General features: G+C 42.7%; 1 protein-coding gene across 1 annotated transcript in view; it reads left to right on the top strand.

The window, feature by feature from the left end:
• Window positions 1–362: 362 nt before the first annotated feature.
• The window catches only part of tnfrsf6b.S (TNF receptor superfamily member 6b S homeolog), a 30,148-nt gene continuing 11,686 nt past the window's right edge, over window positions 363–18,824 (top strand). The window contains exons 1-6 of the mRNA XM_041578344.1: window positions 363–389; window positions 548–603; window positions 1,450–1,609; window positions 5,949–6,041; window positions 7,937–8,074; window positions 14,866–15,036. The gene's annotated coding sequence lies outside the window, so the exon portion shown is untranslated. The remainder of the gene's footprint in view (window positions 390–547; window positions 604–1,449; window positions 1,610–5,948; window positions 6,042–7,936; window positions 8,075–14,865; window positions 15,037–18,824) is intronic.

The raw sequence follows: 18,824 nt of genomic DNA, 5'->3' as shown, positions 1-18,824 counted from the left end.
CAATTAAACGTTGAAGAAAAGGGGAAATGTGGGGAGTACAGTGACATCTAGGAAGTGCTGAATGGAAAGTGAAAGTAATTGCTTGCCCCGTCTCTTTGCCTAAGGCATAGAGAAGGGGCAGGCAAAATTTGATTGACAGCTGAGAGTTTTAAATGAGTTTACAACAGCTATGAATGCTTTAATGAAACAAAAATTATTTAGATATCATGTTGAATTTGAAAAGGACTTTTATTATACAGCTTTATGTCTGGGTGACAGGTCCACTTTAAAGGAGAATTCAACGTGTAATAAAAAAACCTCTCCTCCCCTACCCTGGGTAGACCCCCCTCCTTATCGGAGAAGAAGAAGATGGCTGCCGTGAACTCTGAGGCCAGAATCTGCACGGATGGGTGAGTAAAAAATTTGTGGCATTTACCCGGGGGGGGGGCAGGTAGGCTGGAGGGATGGGGGTCTACCAAGGGGAGCGGTTTTTTTTTACTACGGGTTGAATTCTCCTTTAAGGAAGCAGCCTCTGTTTCTGCCTGTTTATAGTTTCCTTTCTTGCTAGGCTCTGGAATATTCACCAACACAATGGAGCTGCAGAAACTGGCAGATATTATCCAGGTGAGTTACTTTAAATTCTGCCACGCTTCATTCTAGACTAAGCCTTCCATATGGGACGGACTCCATGGGAGTGCCCCCCACCCCAATGCTGAATACAATTCCTTTGGGGAATTTTGTTCAGTGAAGTAACATTTGATAAACCCTGTGAGATAACCCCATTCATTGTGTCTGGCTTTGCATCATAACCTGCTCTTACAAATAGCCTTCAGTGTTTTTATTCAGCAGGAAGCATGGGACTTAATGCTGACTCATAGGTACTTTCTGAAGCTATGGTTAATATATGCCACCATGCAGTCATAAATGTTATATGTGTGCCATCATAAGTGTTACATTGTAACTGAAAATTATGTCCTATTGTGTCATTTCGTTTTATTGTGTGGAATAAGTGATGTATGAAAAATTAGCACCTTCTGTTCACTGTGCTCATCTCTGCTTCTGTTCCAGCAAAGAAGCAGCAGCAGCACATCCTTGCAGGCAATGTAGATAAACTAAGACATTTTTATAGGCTCAAAAGATAGACAATTAAGTGTTAATAAAGTGAAAGCTTCCTCTTATTGACAGTACTGCTGCCTGGACAGCCCTGTGATTGATATTGGGAAAGATAACAATTTGGTAAGAGCAGTTGTCAAGGGGTCAGGATGTCTGAAATTGTGATTCCTCATGCTGTATGGTCCTCTCATATTCACTTAACCACAGATTGTGTTCAGCATGGACCCCCCAGAGGGCGCTAATGTGTCAAGCTTTAATCAGAAGATCCCCAAGTACTACAAAGTAAGAAGAAAAGCTATCGTATGTATGTTATGTGTCAGTGCTGTGTTTGATGTGCCCCATGTACCTGCTTTCCAGCTGCCATCATCCTTCCCCTTTCGGCAAAGATCCTTCGAAGTGTATAGGGCAAATGATTCATGGAGTCGTCAGGAACCTTGTGGGAGCAACAAGATAGATCCTGCAGTGCTTATAGCGATTGGAGCACCCAGGGTGAAATCCTCCTACAAATGATTTACAGGTGGGCTCCAACAAACTTTCCTTTTCTGTTCATACTGAATATCATTGTAGTGATTTACTGCCATGCCTAAGCACCTACTGCACATTCAGGGGCCCCTAAGCAATATGTTTGGGGTATCTTGGTTTGCTGCTCTTATCCTGCGGTTCCCTAGATGTGGCTAACTCCCAGCAACCCACAGATCTCACCGGTTATCTGTTGTGGGAAAAGTTCTCAGCTGTTGGTGCTTCAGCCCATCATACACTATGCACGACCTGGTGAAACAGGGACACTGCCCTCCCCCCTTTCCTCCTTTACATGGAGATGCAGATATAAGAGTTTGGGAATGGGAACAATTGATGTAAGAAACAAATGGTCATTAAAAGAGAGCTAAATTCTACCCCCTGCACTGTCCTCCTCCAAGCTCCACAGCATCTATTCTGTTCAAAGGTGATTGTGTGCTGATTTGCCATTAATCTGCAGAGTTGCACAGCTGAGTTTCATGGCACAATCATCCCCATCTTCTGTTGGTTTGCCAATGCAATTCTCGCAGGAGCATGTGCAATTGAATTTATGTCCTGGATCAGCTTCCACTACACATGCTCCTATCTGTATTGGAGAACTGATAGAAGAGAATGAGAAGACAGGGGAAGATGGCACATCTTTGCCGGTGCAACTCTGCAGATTTATAGCAGGTTGAACACAGGGACACTTTTGAACAAGATACAGTTAAATCTTTGGACAGAGACAACTTTTTTCTATCTTGGTTCTGTATATTACCGCTATAGTAAATTGAGTGCACCGTTCTGTACTATTGAGCTCCACTCCCAATACTGTGCTCCGGATGAGACCTTAAATCCTAGGGAGTAAGCACTTGCAAACGGTGTGGAGGCAGGGTGTAGTGTAGCTGTAACTAGATGCAGGGTGCAAGAATGGGCGCCAGTGGTTCTTATAACTTAACCAATGAAAATATTTATTGAACAGTGGAGTGTAAATAATAGCAGAGCAGGATCATACAGAACAGTGGATAGGCATATACTCACAGCACCTTTGGTCAGTATTAGTCCCCACAGGGAAGAAAACATACACAGCAGCAATGAAGGTACATCCAGCTTTCAGCCTTTTTTCTCCTGGAACCCAGGGGAATTCTACATCCCCGACCCTAAGTCTACACACTTAGTCCCTTCTTCTGGGCAATTAGTACCAGTCTTAATCCCTCTGACTCTCTTCGTTGGAGCCTTGAGCTGCTCAGCTAAATACCCTGTCTATCTGTCACTCCTAGAGTGACCTCTTAAGGTGAGTAGCCTATCCTTTCTAGACCTGACCTATCTAGGTTCCACTCGAACTCTGCCTGCCTGCTCAGGCTAGAGCCAGCACAAGATGGCTTAGAAGGGTTTTATACTTTAGCACAGTGCCATCTACTGGTCACTATTGTGAACACCAAGACATAGCTTAAGGCAGAGCATTGGTACAAGTCCCCATTAGGACCCATCTAGGCGTCTAGAATACTGGAAAACAACTCAGATGCAGTTGAACTGCAGACTTTCAGCTTTAATTCAGTGGGTTGAACAAAAAGATTGCATAAAAATGTGAGGAACTCAAGCCTTTTTTTAACACAATCACTTAATTTTAGGAGCTCAAAAGCAATTGGACAAAGGCTATTTCATGGGCAGGTGTGGGCAATTCCTTATTATCTGGAACACGGTGAAACAGAGCACACTCTGGTATCTTTCATAAAGAACGCCTGGTGCACAGCGTAGACAGTACGGCAACCCCCAATGTATAATTGAAGTAGAAATACGCTGGCACTCAAGGCAAGTCAAGGCAAGTGAAATGCAGGGTTACCCCTTGCTGTTTATTTTTGTGCGAACCTTCGCACAAAAATAAACAGCAAGGGGTAACCCTGCATTTCACTTCCCTTGAGTGCCAGCGTATTTCTACTTCAATTCCTTTGTTATGTCATTATCAATAAAGCCCTGGAGTTGAGTTGAGGGGGGTGCTTGTATGTGGAAGATTTTGCGGTGAATGGACAACATGCGGTCAAAAAGTCTACCATAAAGAGAAGACTGCATGAAAGTAAATACAGAGGGGCAAATTCACTAAGCCGCGAAGCACCAAACGCTAGCGTTAATTCGCTAGTGTTTGGCATTTTCGCTACTGCGCAAATTCACTAACGAACGCTGGCGTAGTTTACGCTAGACTTCCTTCGCCACCTCAGACCTGGCGAAGCGCAATAGAGTAGATAGGGATTGTTTAAAAAAAAGTCAATTTTTTTTCTAAGTCCCAAAAAATGCTGGCGTGTTTTCTACATGATGGCTGATAGGCTGAAAAAGATCGAAAAATTTTTGGGGCACCCCTTCCTCCCCCCTACATTTCGTGACTCATGGCAACTTACCTAGACAGTGGGCACATGTGTAGGGCAAAATAAAATTTTTATTTGCTGATTTGAAGGTTTTCTAGGCATTTGTAGTGCAGATACGTGTTCCTCCATTGAAATTTGAATTTCGCGCCGTATGCAAATTAGCCTTCGCTAGCGTAACTTCGCTTTATATAGCGAATCAACGCTAGCGCAACTCCGCAACCTTACGCTACCCCTGTGCGCAACTTCGGATTTTAGTGAATTTGCGGAGCCCTGGCGAAACTACGCCTGGCGAAGTGCGGCGAAGTTGCGCCTGGCGCAACTTCGCATCTTTGTGAATTTGCCCCAGAGGGTGCACTGCAAGGTACAAGCCACTCATAAGCCTCAAGAATAGAAAGGCTAGATTGGACTTTGCAAAAAAAAAAAACACCTAAAAAAGCCAGCACAGTTCTGGAAAAACATTCTTTGGACAGATGAAACCAAGATTAACCTCTACCAGAATGATGGCAAGAAAAAAGTATGTAGAAGGCGTGGAACAGCTCATGATCCAAAGCATACCCCATCATCTATAAAACATGGCGGAGGCAGTGTGATGGCTTGGGCGTGCATGGCTGCCAGTGGCACTGGGACACTAGTGTTTATCCATGATGTGACACAGGACAGAAGCAGCCGAAGCAGCTGAGGTGTTCAGAGACACTGTCTGCTGAAATCCAGCTAAATGCAGTCAAACTGATTTGGAGGCGTTTCATAATACAGATGGACAATGACCCAAAACATACAGCCAAAGCAACCCAGGAGTTTATTAAAGCAAAGAAGTGGAATATTCTTGAATGGCCAAGTCAGTCACCTGATCTGAACCCAATTGAGCTTCATTTCACTTGTTGAAGACTAAACTTGGGACAGAAAGGCCCACAAACAAACAGCAACTGAAAGCTGCTGCAGTAAAGGCCTGGCAGAGCATTAAAAAGAGGAAACCCATAATCTGTTGATGTCCATGAGTTCAAGACTTCAGGCTGTCATTGCCAGCAAAGGGTTTTCAACCAGGTATTAGAAATGAACATTTTATTTTCAGTTTTTTAATTTGTCCAATTGCTTTTGAGCCCCTGTTTTTGATTGTGTTAAAAAAGGCTTTAGTTCCTCACATTTGTATGCAATCTTTTTGTTCAACCCACTGAATTAAAGTTGAAAGTCTGCTTCATTATACATTTTATACAGGGGTCAAGTTTTACATGCAACTTGCTTGCTTTCAAGGTTAAAACTGCAAAATGGTTTCCCTTTTATTGGCCACCACTGATATCACTTGACTGTAGCTGGAAAGGGTGGGAGCTACAACTGCTCATGTATAAACTATAGCAAAAAAAAAAAAAAATTGTGCTCAGCACTAAATTTTAAACCATGACTTGTGTCATTTTTAGTAGCCTAATGGACAAAATGTATTAACCAATTATCAAAATATTAAGGACATTGAGTGCAGAGGACCTCTTGTTTTTGTCTGTATGAATTTTTTGGTCACCGCCTTATTGAATTGAAATATGCCACGTCTTCACTTGGAAGATGCCCATCCCTACCTCAAAAAATAATCAGAAAGAACGACCAGAGCCTCTGAATGGCTCTAATTAACAATCTCCAAGGCCAATGGCTCCATCAAGTACCTGGGAGGCCCTGAGGAAAGCCAAAAGCCTGGACTCCCATGTGCCCAGCTTGAAAAGGAAGAGAGATGGTGTTGATCTTTGTATATGGTAGTTTTTGGTATATGCGTGTAATATGGACAGTGGGCTACTGTTTCCAGCATGCAGCAGAGAGGTGGACCCAGGCTCAGGCGTACGAGGAGGTACTATTAAGTAGTCACCGACCAGCAGCATTGTTGGCTGCACTAGAACACAGTGAGAAGAGGGTACATGAAGATAAGGCTGGAGAGGAAAAGATGACACTGGATTTGGAGTTCTTGGATGATGCACTGACCCTAATCTTCAATCTCTTGATCTGACTCCCTTTGTCCTGCAGGTTGCCCATCTTTCTACTCTCTCCATACAGTACGACAAGCAACTGCCAGATGAACAAAGTGGGAAGCGCAAGATAAAAATTGTGCACAATCTGGTATGTCTCCTATCCAGTTATTTACCTATTAAACACACACACACACATGCTCCCTTTATCTTTTCTTGTCCCTCCTCTTATAACATAATAGTAACACCAAAAAAGTTTTTACAGTAATTAAAATATAAGGTGCCCTGCACTGGAAAATCTCATTCGTTTGTTTCAGAAATAATGCTGCTGTATATATAAACAAGCTGGTGTGTAGCATTGGAGGCATTTGAAATTGGGGATACATGTCACAAATTAAGTAGTAGATAAGCTATGTGCAACTTATCTGTTATCTTATATGTGATCTGAGCCTTTTCTCTTTTGAATGGCTAACCACCATAGCTATTTAACTGCTTATTTATATACTGTGTCTCTGTTCTGCCAGGACACTGCCAAGTACAACCTTCTACGAGGTGCACCATCCCTCGTTACCTGTATATCCCAAAGCTATTCCATGTCCCTGTTCTTTAGGTTTCTATCAGGTTATCTGACCTCACCAAAAGCGGGTGTTTGATTCTGCCTGTAAACACCTCACTGGGAAGGGCTGTGGATATAAACCTGAGCACAGTGTCCCCTGGGGCTGGGCAGAGAGAGAGAGAAGGATGAGCATTCCTAAATGCTGGCACCTGTGCAAGTGTGCCAAGTACCCCTTCATCTCATTGGGCACCCTCACACCCTTCCCACACAGAGAGACTATATTTAGCTAAGGATATATCTTACACACAGTGTAATGACACATACTGTGTACATGCGGGTACATTGTGTAAATGATACACTGCACTACATTTATAGTAGATGGCTCTCGTTGCTGTGTAATATTTCTGCCAGCATGTTCCTAACTGAGAGTGAACAGAGATGCCCAACTATAGGCCTGCCAGCTAATGTGCCCAATAAATTATGCCTAGTTCCCCTTTTTGATCTGCTCCAGTTAAAATATGTGGTCTTCAATTTGAAAGACGATGCCTAAACCCACTTACTACTACCAGTAATATCTCCATAATTTACAATACACTCACGGAAGTATCGCCTGAATTGGAATGCTCCTATATGACTCTCTGGAATATGGATCTCCCCACACGAGATAGGGCGGATAAGTAAAGCCAAGAATATGGTCCTCCATTCAAAAAAATTCACATAATGTGGGGGTTAAAGAGATGGCATACAAGGTAATTTCCAGATGGTATATTACCCTACTTCGTAAACATAAAATTATGCCTACTACTTCACCATTGTGTTTTCGCGAATGCCAACAACCGGGCAGTTCTATGCATACTTGGTGGGACTGCAATATAGTGCAAACCTTTTGGTCACAAGTATACCAGATTGCGACGCTAATATTTGGGAGTACGATTTTACCAAATCTGGATGAGGCGTTATTTTGCCTACCGCATCGGTCACTACCGATCATATATAGAAAGCTAAGGTCTCAAATACTAGCGGCTGCTAGATGGGTTATAGCACTGAATTGGGTTGCTACTAAGCTCTCCTTATTACAATTCCTCCAGAGGCTTGATTATAAACAAAATATGCACTATCTTACGGCTCTTTTGGAGGATACTCTGGATACTCATTCAGAAATATGGGCCCCTTGGGTCTCCTATAAGTCTGGCACAGAAGCCCCAATGGGCTGAATTTCTATTATGAGACTTTATTTTTGCATTAGTCAGTCAAATATTATGAGGTATTTTGCAATGTCTGTGATTTATTATTTTCTATGAGAAAAAGGTCTATTTGCTAACCACTATCCAGGTAACTGTTATACATTTTTGTATTTTTCGTTTTTTTCTTTTGTTTTCTTTTGATCCTTTTTTGTTTTTTTGCTTTTTTCTGCTTTTTCTATTGAAAAAAATCATAAATAAAGAGATTTAAAAAAAAAATATGTGGTCTTCTGTTTCCCATCTTTCTAGCCAGCTCTCACCTATTCCCTCTGTGCGCTTTAGCTCAATCAGCTTCTGCAGTGTCAGAGCCCAAAGTCACCTTCTCCGAGGCATCTGCTCAACACCTCAACCATGGTGGAGGACAACTGAGTACTGACTCAATAAAAGGTGGGTCTGGATTGGAAGAGATGTTGCATTCTCCAGATAACATGTGAGGGGGAATGCCTGACCCTTAGCCTAGGCACACCTGAACCATACCATCACCATCGTCAAGTGTTTAAATCCAACTTTAAAGGGATGCCAGGCAGTTTAATATCCAGAACAGATGCTATAGATCTCTCACTAATGAGTGTGTAAAACACTAAATCCCCCCAATAACACAACCCACCGGCTAGTGTCAGATATTATCTCTCTGTATGGTGATGCATAGCTTTGGGATGTGTCAGCCAGTGAGTGATGGCCAACTTTCACTGTCTCCATATTAGGAGCAAACAGACTATTGCTTTGCTATATAAAGATTTAGAAATGGCTGTGAATCAGCAATCGCCCAACAATGTGATGCTCAGATGCCAGTAAATCGTGATTCGGTGGAACGGTCGATTGATGGGAAGTGTGGAGTATACGTGCTTTTTGGCACACAAACGTCTGCTTGAAATTCCATGGAAATCTGCCTACAGGCATTAACCAATGAGTAAGATTCCTGTGTCCAATTGCTCTGTGAATCTGAAGCCCAACACTTTATTCACAAGTGCCCAACGTTTATGACATATTGATCCCTGGAGCTAAAATATTATTGGTGGGAAATGGAATCATTCTGGATTTGGTAGGGCTTATTATTTTAGGACCAATTTAGCCAAAATGATTTCATTGGATGCCAGGAAGAACATGGAAAGTCTGAGTGAATGTTTGGGGAAATGGGAGCCACATTAGAGTGGTTTTGTATACAATCTGTTTCGTGATATATACACACTCTTCAGTTGTACTGCACTTCTGAATATGCTGGTGCTTTATAATGAAAATGAGTGGGGGTTACTTAATATTGTAAGTGTCCTGTTAACACACGAAGCCTTCAGGTAAATGGCACACAGGTGGGTGCTGACAAAACTCCTGTCTGCATGTCACTGCTGCGAATGCTACTGAAGGAGTTTTGCCTTAACGCCAATTACGATCTTTCTTGGAAAAGATCTTTCCAAGAAAGATCGTTCATTTCAATACACATGTGTAGAGCTGAATATATACAGATATACAGGTAGATATACAAGTAGAAACAATAGAATTCTACCTGTATCTGACGATTCAGCACTAACAATGGCCGATGTTTGGGTGCCTTCAAAGGCACCCAATCAAAATTTTCTGTCCAGCCCGAACGACAAGCCGACCGTTATTCAAGTCTTCTGCCGACATCGGTTGCTCTTTTCCCATCCCACCATACAAGCACCGAATATCGTGCGAAAATTTGTTTTGTACTATATTATCTGTGCGTCTAGGGCACCACTGGGAATTTGGCTCAGCAGTTGAAATGTGCAGCTTGTTCCCACTGTAATGTTCATTCTCTTCAAACCAGCCCCTACAGGTAATTGTCACACAGGGCAGGCAGGAAAAAAACAGATGAGATGAGCCATGAGTTTCCAGCGTTTCACTGCAGCCCTCTCTTCCTACAAGAAAAACAACAGTTATGAGGCAATGGTGTATGAGATTGCTAACGGGTCAGCCAGAGCATTATGCTCTACTCAGCAGTGAGTCTTGGTAGGGTCCATATTAGGGTCATGCTGTTTATTTAAGATGGAACCATGGATTTGGAATGATAATTTGCAGCTCTGTGGGGTCAGAGCCTAAAACATACTGCTTACCTCAGCACAGAGGCACTCCCTCCTGGGTCCAGCCTTCCCCTGTTACAGGGTAAGGAAACCCTCCTTATATAGTCACTGAGTAACATTCCTGTTTCTGCTCACCTCCCTCCTTCCTGTCTCAGAATTTCACAGGTTTGTCCGCCCCATCATAAAAAGATGTTCAATGCCCTGTGCGAGGAGCTGGCCGGTTTGGGCTACTGCCCCAATAAGTCACAAGTACTGCCCCAAAGTGAACAGGCCGGACCCTCAGACCCAGTTGCTCGCAACAAAGTTATTAGTGGCCAACTATGTGACATTGATTTTCAGGCATTGCACAGAAGATGCACAGACAGGACACTTTCAAGGTGAGAGGCTGCTGGAGATGCCAGCCTGGGGGAGCCAGTGAACTGTGCCCTCCTAATTTTGTCTCTTCAACTATTTCACCACTCCTTTCCTTCTTTAAGCTTTTCTCCTTCTTCCTACTGAAGCAGATCACATCCATGCCCTGGATGATGAGCCAATCAGAGCACCCAGTTTAGTTCCTTCTCCCCTTCCCTATGTGCCTCGTGCAGGTAGGTGGACCTCTAGCGAGTTGCTTTGGGAAGAGAATGTTTTGTGATCCAGTAAGTAAGAAGTAGAAGCAGATCATTTATTGTATTGCTTGTGGAATTGCTGCCCCTGTCTCAGAACTAGCTAAAGCCAAAATATATGCACACACTAAATGGGCGTTGGTAAAGTCCTGGGGGTCAATTATACTTTGCAGCATGCCCACGCTTTGTTCTAATTACTATGGGGTAGCAAGAGAAAGGGCAGGTTGGAGAGCTGGTGCACTTGGATAGGGCCCAGTACAAGTTGGTTCCTATGAGAAAATAAATCAGTGTCAGCAAAGAATATTTGTCATTCAACCATGGCTGTCTGTGGGCACCTCAAGGCTGGCAAATGCATGGTGGGGTAAAGTTGCAACAGAACTAAAGCCCCAAGGCAATAGTAAGGTAGTTCAGTTTTTACAGGAAGTTCAGTATAGAGTCAATATAACCTCTGGTTGTATCTCATATGTCAGTAGAGCCCAGTAGAGTCTGTTGGGGAGATTCTTCACTGAGCATTGCATGTGGCTGGTTATGTGCCAGGCTGTGCCATATTATGGAAGGTACCTGTCCCAGAATCAGTCCTCTTCCTTGTTATTGTGTGTCACACAGACAGTTCCTCATTTCTCCTCTATACAGAACATGATGGAACAAGGGAATCCCCCTGGCTTCTTCCTGGATCCCAAATATCAATCGGTTTCCGGTTTCAGTGGAACTGAGTCACGGTTTCTATTTGCCCTGTACATCATAAAGCCACAAGGCCTGAGTCTGGTTTCTGACATATTTTATCTGTTGTTTGAATAATCCTTGCACCATGACTTGCTTATCTATTGTACCTCATGTGTGAGGAACTACATGTAGTAAGAGGCATGCAGGTGGGCATCAGTCCTAGCAGGACAGGCTTCATGCCATTGTTTGTTTCTGAGCTGAGTGACATGTAGCCCATTGGTTGTTTTGGCTACTACCCTTGCTGGTTCACAAGCCCACAAATAAGACTGAATTGTGAGTGGCAAGTATATGTTGGGCTAGTGATTAAGGGTTTTATTTGGCATCCTCACTAGGGGTTTTGATCACAAGTGATCTGTTTACTGATTTTACCGCCAGCCCTGTGTTTCTGCTGGTGGCCCTTGCAGGCTCCAGGGCCTGCTTTACAAATGGAAATGTTTTAAAGGTACAATGAGGATGGTTTAGGGAATCTCTGCTCTGCTACAGACCTGGGAAAGATTACCTACATCTTTTTACAATGACCTTCTCTTGTTGTGTATCGCTGAGGGATCAGTGCAGTTCTATCATGTTCCAAAGATGGCGTTAAGGCAAATCTCCTTCAGTAGCATTCGCAGCAGTGACATGCAGACAGGAGTTTTGTCAGCACCCACCTGTGTGCCATTTACCTGAAGGCTTTGTGTGTTAACAGGACACTTACAATATTAAGTAACCCCCACTCATTTTCATTATAAAGCACCAGCATATTCAGAAGTGCAGTACAACTGAAGAGTGTGTATATTTCACGAAACAGATTGTATACAAAAACCCTCCCATTTCCCCAAACATTCACTCAGACTTTCCTTATTCTTCTTGGCATCCAATGAAATCATTTTGGCTTAATTGGTCGTAAAATACTAAGTCCTACCAAATCCAGAATGATTCCATTTCCCACCAATAATATTTCAGCTCCTGGGACCAATATGTCATAAAGTGTTGGGCTGCAGAGGCACAGAGCAATCGGACACAGGAATCTTACTCATTGGTTAACGCCTGTAGGCAGATTTCCATGGAATTTCAAGCAGACGTTTGTTTGCCAAAAAGCACGTATACTCCACACTTCCCATCAATCGACCGTTCCACCGAATTACGATTCACTGCCTTTAATCCTTTTAAGGGTTACTTCCCAAAAGTTACTCTTTAGATGGGCCTGTTGCATTATGAGTGCCATGTTGGTGCTGCTATGCAGTATGTGGAGCTTATGCGCCTAGATTAACCTTGGTGTGTGGGATGGGTGGACACTGATGTGAAGGGCATGATCATCATGTAATGTAGTTAAACCACCGAGTCTGTAAGAGAACTGTTGACCCTATGACTGCATCAGTACCTCAGTATGGCTGGCGTGAGGAAGGTGCTTACGTGCAACATCATCTTCTGGTTGTGTTATGGTTACAGTTCCCGTTACGCTTTCAAACTGTTTCTGGTTCTGGGTGACTCACGCACAATTAAGTGCTTCCCCATAATGAGAGGCACGTAGCTAAATTTAGCACTTGGTAGGGAAGTGGTTCTTTTCGTTGGTCAGGTACAGTTTTTATGCTAAGGTTGGGCATTATGAGGGCAGTTATTAGCAGCAGAAGCAGCACAATTGAACAGCCTATGCCAGGGGCACCAGAAAAGCGTTCATGTTGTTTTCTCTGCTGTGCCACTGTCCAGATAGGCAACTCCTGGGGTAATGAAGACCGGTATCATTCTCTTTTCTGGGAGCATGGGCATGAATTCAACATTTAGTGCAGGGTTACATGGTATAATATATGAAACACTCCATAAAAACTACTTGTTTTCCCTGCCCTCCATGTCACATGGAATAACCAAATCAGTTAAGCTGTGAGTTACTGCTATGCTGCCCCACCCAGAGAATACATGATTAGATCAGATAACCTACCTCCACTTCAAACTAAATCAATCACCCTTGAGCACTAACAGAAAGGAAAGGACCTAGCACATATAATCTTTATAAAAATAATCTTGATAATTATACACTAAATGGCAGCGTTGGGGGTTTCCTTTATTGAGAAGGATCTAGGGAGTTTTTGTAGATAAGTTGTCTAATTCTGGGCAGTGTCATTCTGTGGCCCTCAAGCAAATAAAGTAATAGCTTGCCTAAAAAAAAAGAGCCTTAACTTAAGGGATGAAAACATAATTTTGCCCCTTTAGGTCCCTGGTACAGCCTCACTTGGAGTATGGAGTGTAGTTTTTGGTTCCAGGCATATAAATGAGATGGGGAGAGTTCAGAGACGTGCAGACTTAAATTATGAGGGTTGACTGTCAAGGTTGTTTTCTCTGGGGGAAAAAAGGCTCTTGCGAGGGGACATGATTACACTTTACAAGTACATTAGAGAACATTAAAGACAAATAGCAGGGGACCTTTTTTCCCATAAAGAGGATCACCGCACCAGAGGCCACCCCTTAAGACTAGAGCAAAATAACTTTTATTTGAAGCTGTGTAGTAAGGACAAGCGAGGTTGGGTAATGCTTGGCCAGACTATGTTGTGATGTTTTCTTGGACAAGCATAATATTCAAGACTATTGTGATACTAAAATCTACAATTAGTATAGATATTCGTATATATAGTTTATGTGAGTGTATGGGGTGTTTGTTTTTTTTAGAGGGTTGAACTTGATGGACTTTGGTATTTTTTAACCTGATGTAACTATGAGAACAGGTCCCTAAGGGCCCCCTTATGTAATTGTTCCTCCTTGTACTCAGCATAAACAATGAACTGCAGCCCCCTGGCTAGTTAATGTGTCTGTCCTACAGCATCCTGGAGGCTTCCTGGCTGCCTGCTGAGCTCAATGAAAGACCCTTGTGACTCCCTTCTACAATACAATTCCCTGCACCTCTAAAGGAATTGTTCAGTGTAAAAATAAAAACTGGATAAATAGATAGTCTGTGCAAAATAAAAAATGTTTCTAGCATAGTCAGTTTGCCAAAAATGTAATGCATAAAGGCTGGAGTGATGGATGTCTAACATAATAGCCAGAACACTACTTCCTGCTTTTCAGCTCTCTTGGTTTCCAGGTAGAACCCAATCAGAGGCTTAAGGGGGGGGGGCACATTGGTCATAACTGTTTGCTCTTTAATCTGACCTGCATGCTAAGGATCAATTGCAAACTCACTGAACAATTATGTCCCATGTGGCCTCCCTTCAAGGCGCTGACTAACTCAGAGTTAGAGAGCTGAAAATCAGAAAGTAGTGTTCTGTTATGTTAGACATCCAGTCACTCCAGCCTTTATACATTACATTTTGACTAACTAACTATATTGGAAACATTTTTTACACAGCCTATCTATTTACCCAGTTTTTATTTTTACACTGAACAATGCCTTTAAGCTGGCCTAGATGCAAAGATCCGACTGTACGAATCATCGTACGATCGGACTTTCCCATCTCCCGACCCGCCACTAACCATTCAGATCAAAGTCTTACCAGTCAGCTTAGTTAAAGAATAGATCAGCAATGTTTTGCGTATGATATCTATGTCCAACCAAAGCTAGTGACAGTCTCCCACTGAAAATCGTACGATCGGCAATACACACAGAGATATTATCGGCAGCCGACAGAAAATTTCTAACCTGTCCAATCGACCAAACGACCGATCTCCGCCGGACGAAAAATGTCGGGACTCTCCACACACGGTTCGAAAATAGCACGAATCCTCGATTCGTACGATCAGATCTTTGCGTCTATGGCCAGCTTTAAGCTTTTGGATGTGACCTACTTTCATATGTTGGTGCTGCTTGTCCTTGTGGTGCAGTTATTCCCTTGCCTCTTTCTCCCGACAGCTCAGCTCATTGGATAAAATCTCTCCACTTTGACTGTCCGTGTCCTCAGGTCCCCAGTAATGGCTGATTTTGGATCTGCAGCACTACCTGCAACTGTTATCATGAGTGGATCAACTGCTACAACTGAAGGGAAATATGTTCTTTGTAGAGCAGGAGCATCAGCAACAGCAGGTGAGGTGCCTGACTTAATACAGAGACTTCCCACCCACTAATAATGTACAATAGGCATTGGCGCATGGGGAGAGAGCAAAGTTCAACCTTCAAGGCCCACAACCTATGGATCTGATATATATATTATAAACTAATCACAAACCACACTCCATATATAAGTGAGAAAAGCAAATCTTCTTTATTTTAACGTTTCGGCTCCATTACTCGGGCCGTCTTCAGGAAGTGAAAACTCCACAACAGTGATGTGATTTAAAAGTGAGAAAGTGGCGCCAAACAGGTAAGTATGACATCATTAGTGGGTGTCAACATTTTACAACAGTATATATAATAACTATCCGTCATTTTCAATCTTGTGTATTTTCAGTGAATAAACGTCTATTGCTTCTGACCAGGTGCCTATCCGTATTAGTGCCTATCCGTAAAAAGTGCAAGCTATATCTCTCAATGGCGCTGACACCTCAATGGCGGTCAAGGTGAAAAATTAAAAACACTTACCCCAGGGGATCTGAGGATGTGGGTAGTTGTTCCAATGTAGTCCTACTCACACGCAGCGCATACCAGTGACATTTGGGTGCACACCAGTAGTTAACCCGGTGGCAGCACCATATGTCCTACAACCCAACTTCGGGTCCTGGTATTGCACTTACCCTCCATGTCACAGGTTCTCTCCCTCTTTGCCCTATTCTGGAGTCAGAGTCTTTTTGGTTCTCATGGGGTCAAGACATCTAATGTTCGCCCTTCATGGGTCTGCCAGCGCACTGGTATGTAGTTCTGCTGTGGGACACTTTCCCTTCTTTGCCAATCTCCTTTCTCCCTGGGCTATTGATACATCCTGGAAACAAGCCATAAGTTTCAATGTTATCAGTGGTTTTATCTCATAACAGGTTACATAGTATACTTTTGTTACAAAATGTACAATATCTTTCTCTTAAGCAATGAGACTACCTTTATTTTGACATCGCAACAAAATTGCACTCAGTCCAATCTTGCAGTAGCAGGGCTCAATTTAACCAATTGTATTCCAAAAAGTTACTAAGCTATTTATATGTAATGATAAATATTAGCTAGTGCTATCCTGTGGTTCAGTCGGTATCTCATAGTCCAAATCCACAGTTTAGGTGTATGAACATCAATTTTAATAAAAGGGAGACATCGGTAGGGTCCCATTCAGCCCTTTAGGGGCCAGGGTGTCGAGTTTGTAAATCCAACTTGACTCTCTTTGTAACAGTAATAGACATCTATTCTCCACTCTCCGAGGCGCTGGTACATGATCAATAATCATGTGACGGAACTGGGGTAAGGTGTGTCTCTGCTCTGCTCTGTTTGAGCCAGTGTCTTGCTACAGTCTTGTCCGTTTTTCCTGTGGATAAAGCACTCCTTATGGCATTCCTGTGATTATTCATTCGCTCCCTATACGTGGTAGCCACCTTGCCCACGTAATACAAATCACAGCGGCACCACGCCATATACCACGCCATGTGTGAAATAGGTGCCATGTAGCATCCCGCTACAGGCCAGACATCTGGCACATTTAAAGCATCCCTTCTTTTGTGGCCCATGTAGCCAAGTAGATCTCTTTTTTGTGAGGTTGTAAGATCTTTTACCACAAGTATGTCGCTTAAAGTTTGTCCTCTCCTAAATGCCACAAGTGTTTTTTTGTTTGGGAAGGTTAAGTTGTTAGCCATATTTATTATATCCCATCTGTTGGTAAGTGCTTTCTTCAAATCCACATTGGTGTCAGTCATTGTTTGCCAGTTTTGGGTGCACCAAATAGGACTTATTATATGTTGGGAGCTCCCACCTCTTATGAATGTACAGGAAAACTCTACTCTACTCTACTCAAAAATATTTGAACCAGACCCAGGGGGACATCACTGAATTTGAGTCACAATACCTAACACAGCTGACAGAGGACAAGACTGTTGATGGGATCAAAAACATAGAATCCAATATCAACAAATATAGACAGGAATTAATCACCTTTAAGGAAAAAAAAACTATTGACTGTGAGAGAGAACTATAAGCAGAAGAAGGTGTATAGGTGGCTTCTCTTCCTCCCAGACAGCAGAACAAGGAGAGTGATTGATAGTTCAGGTGACTCGACAGATTCAAATCCAGGTAACCAGACTCGTTTGACACAACCTTTTTTAGGCAGTACCCCTGCTATCCCAACCGCTCCAGAAGCAAGGGGAGAGGCATTTTTTAAACACAGAATTCCCTAGGACACATTTTCTGTACACATTACCCAAAATACATAAATCTCTGACCACAGGTCGCCCCATCATTTCAGACATGGGTTCCCTGTTCCAGCCGGTAGCAAAATACATTGATTATTTCCTACAAACTATAGTACAAAACATGGACTCTTACATAAAAGACACCAAACATTTGCTGTCATTATTGAAAGATATGGTTACCCCACATACTAGTAACGATGGACGTGTCTAGCCTTTACACAGTGATTCCACATGATATGGGCATACAGGTATGTAAGGAAGCTCTTATATAAACCCACAAAGGAACCAATAGAATTTTTGATTGCTCTGCTTGATTTGATTCTTTCACATAATTATTTCACATTCAATGACGTTCTTTTTCTACAAGTGGCAGGGACAGCCATGGGGTCAAATGTGGCCCCGTCATTTGTAAATTTATTCATGGAACAATATGAAAGATGCTGGTTATTGCCCATGGGGTCTGATAAGATTTGTCTTTACAAACTCTACATTGATGTAACCTACTGGTAATATGGAAAGGGACAGAAAAATAATTATTAGAGTTCCATCAGGCTTTAAATCTCCTAGATTCCCCTATCAAACTAACCATGTCTTATGACAAATCACAGAGTCACTATCTTGATATAACTATCTTTAAACAGAAGGACAAGTTGGGTACAACGTTGTATAAAAAGCCAACTGATAAAAAATAGTCTTGTCCATGCACATTCACATCCCCCTCCACATATGTCCGGGGGTCCTGTACTCACAGTTCTTGAGGGTAAACAGAGATGGCTGAACTACAACTCTCCACTTTGGCTGAACAGTTCGCTAAGAGAGGATACTCCAGGAACTTAATTAACGCCCAACTACAGAGAGCTAAGCGGATGACCCAAGATATTTTGCTAAATCAAGATACCACGAACTAGAGAGCCTCACCAGACTTAATTTTTTTGACAGAGTGGACTGACACCAGTGTGGATTTGAAGAAAGCACTTACCAACAGTTGGGAGATAATCAATGTGGATAACACCCTTGTCAAACGAAAAACACTTGTGGCATTTAGGAGAGGACAAAATTTAAGCAAAATACTTGTGGTAAAAGATCTTACAGAATCTACTTGGCTAGATAGGCCTCTAAAGAAGGGGTGCTTTAAATGTGCCGGATGTCTGACCTGTAACGGGATGCTACAGGGCACCTATTTCACACACCCAAGGACGGGGACAGTAGTGAACACGTAGTGTATATGGCATGGTGCCCCTGTGGTTTCTATTACGTGGGCAAGGTGGCTACCACGTATAGGGAGTGAATGAATAAAATAAAATAAAGTGCCATAAGGAGTGCTTTATCCACAGGAAAAACGGACCAGCCTGTAGCAAGACACTGGCTCAAACAGAGACAAACCTTACCCCAGTTCCGTCATATGATTATTGATCATATACCAGCGCCTCGGAAAGGAGGGGGGGGGGGATAAAGGTCTATTACTGTTACAAAGAGAGTCAAGTTGGATTTACAAACTCGACACCCTGGCCCCTAAAGGGCTGAATAGGACCTTACCGATGTCTCCCTTTT

The sequence above is a fragment of the Xenopus laevis genome, chromosome 9_10S (genome assembly GCF_017654675.1).
Source record: "Xenopus laevis strain J_2021 chromosome 9_10S, Xenopus_laevis_v10.1, whole genome shotgun sequence".
In the NCBI taxonomy this organism is placed as follows: Eukaryota; Metazoa; Chordata; class Amphibia; order Anura; family Pipidae; genus Xenopus; species Xenopus laevis.
This window is presented reverse-complemented; position numbering and strand designations above follow the sequence as displayed.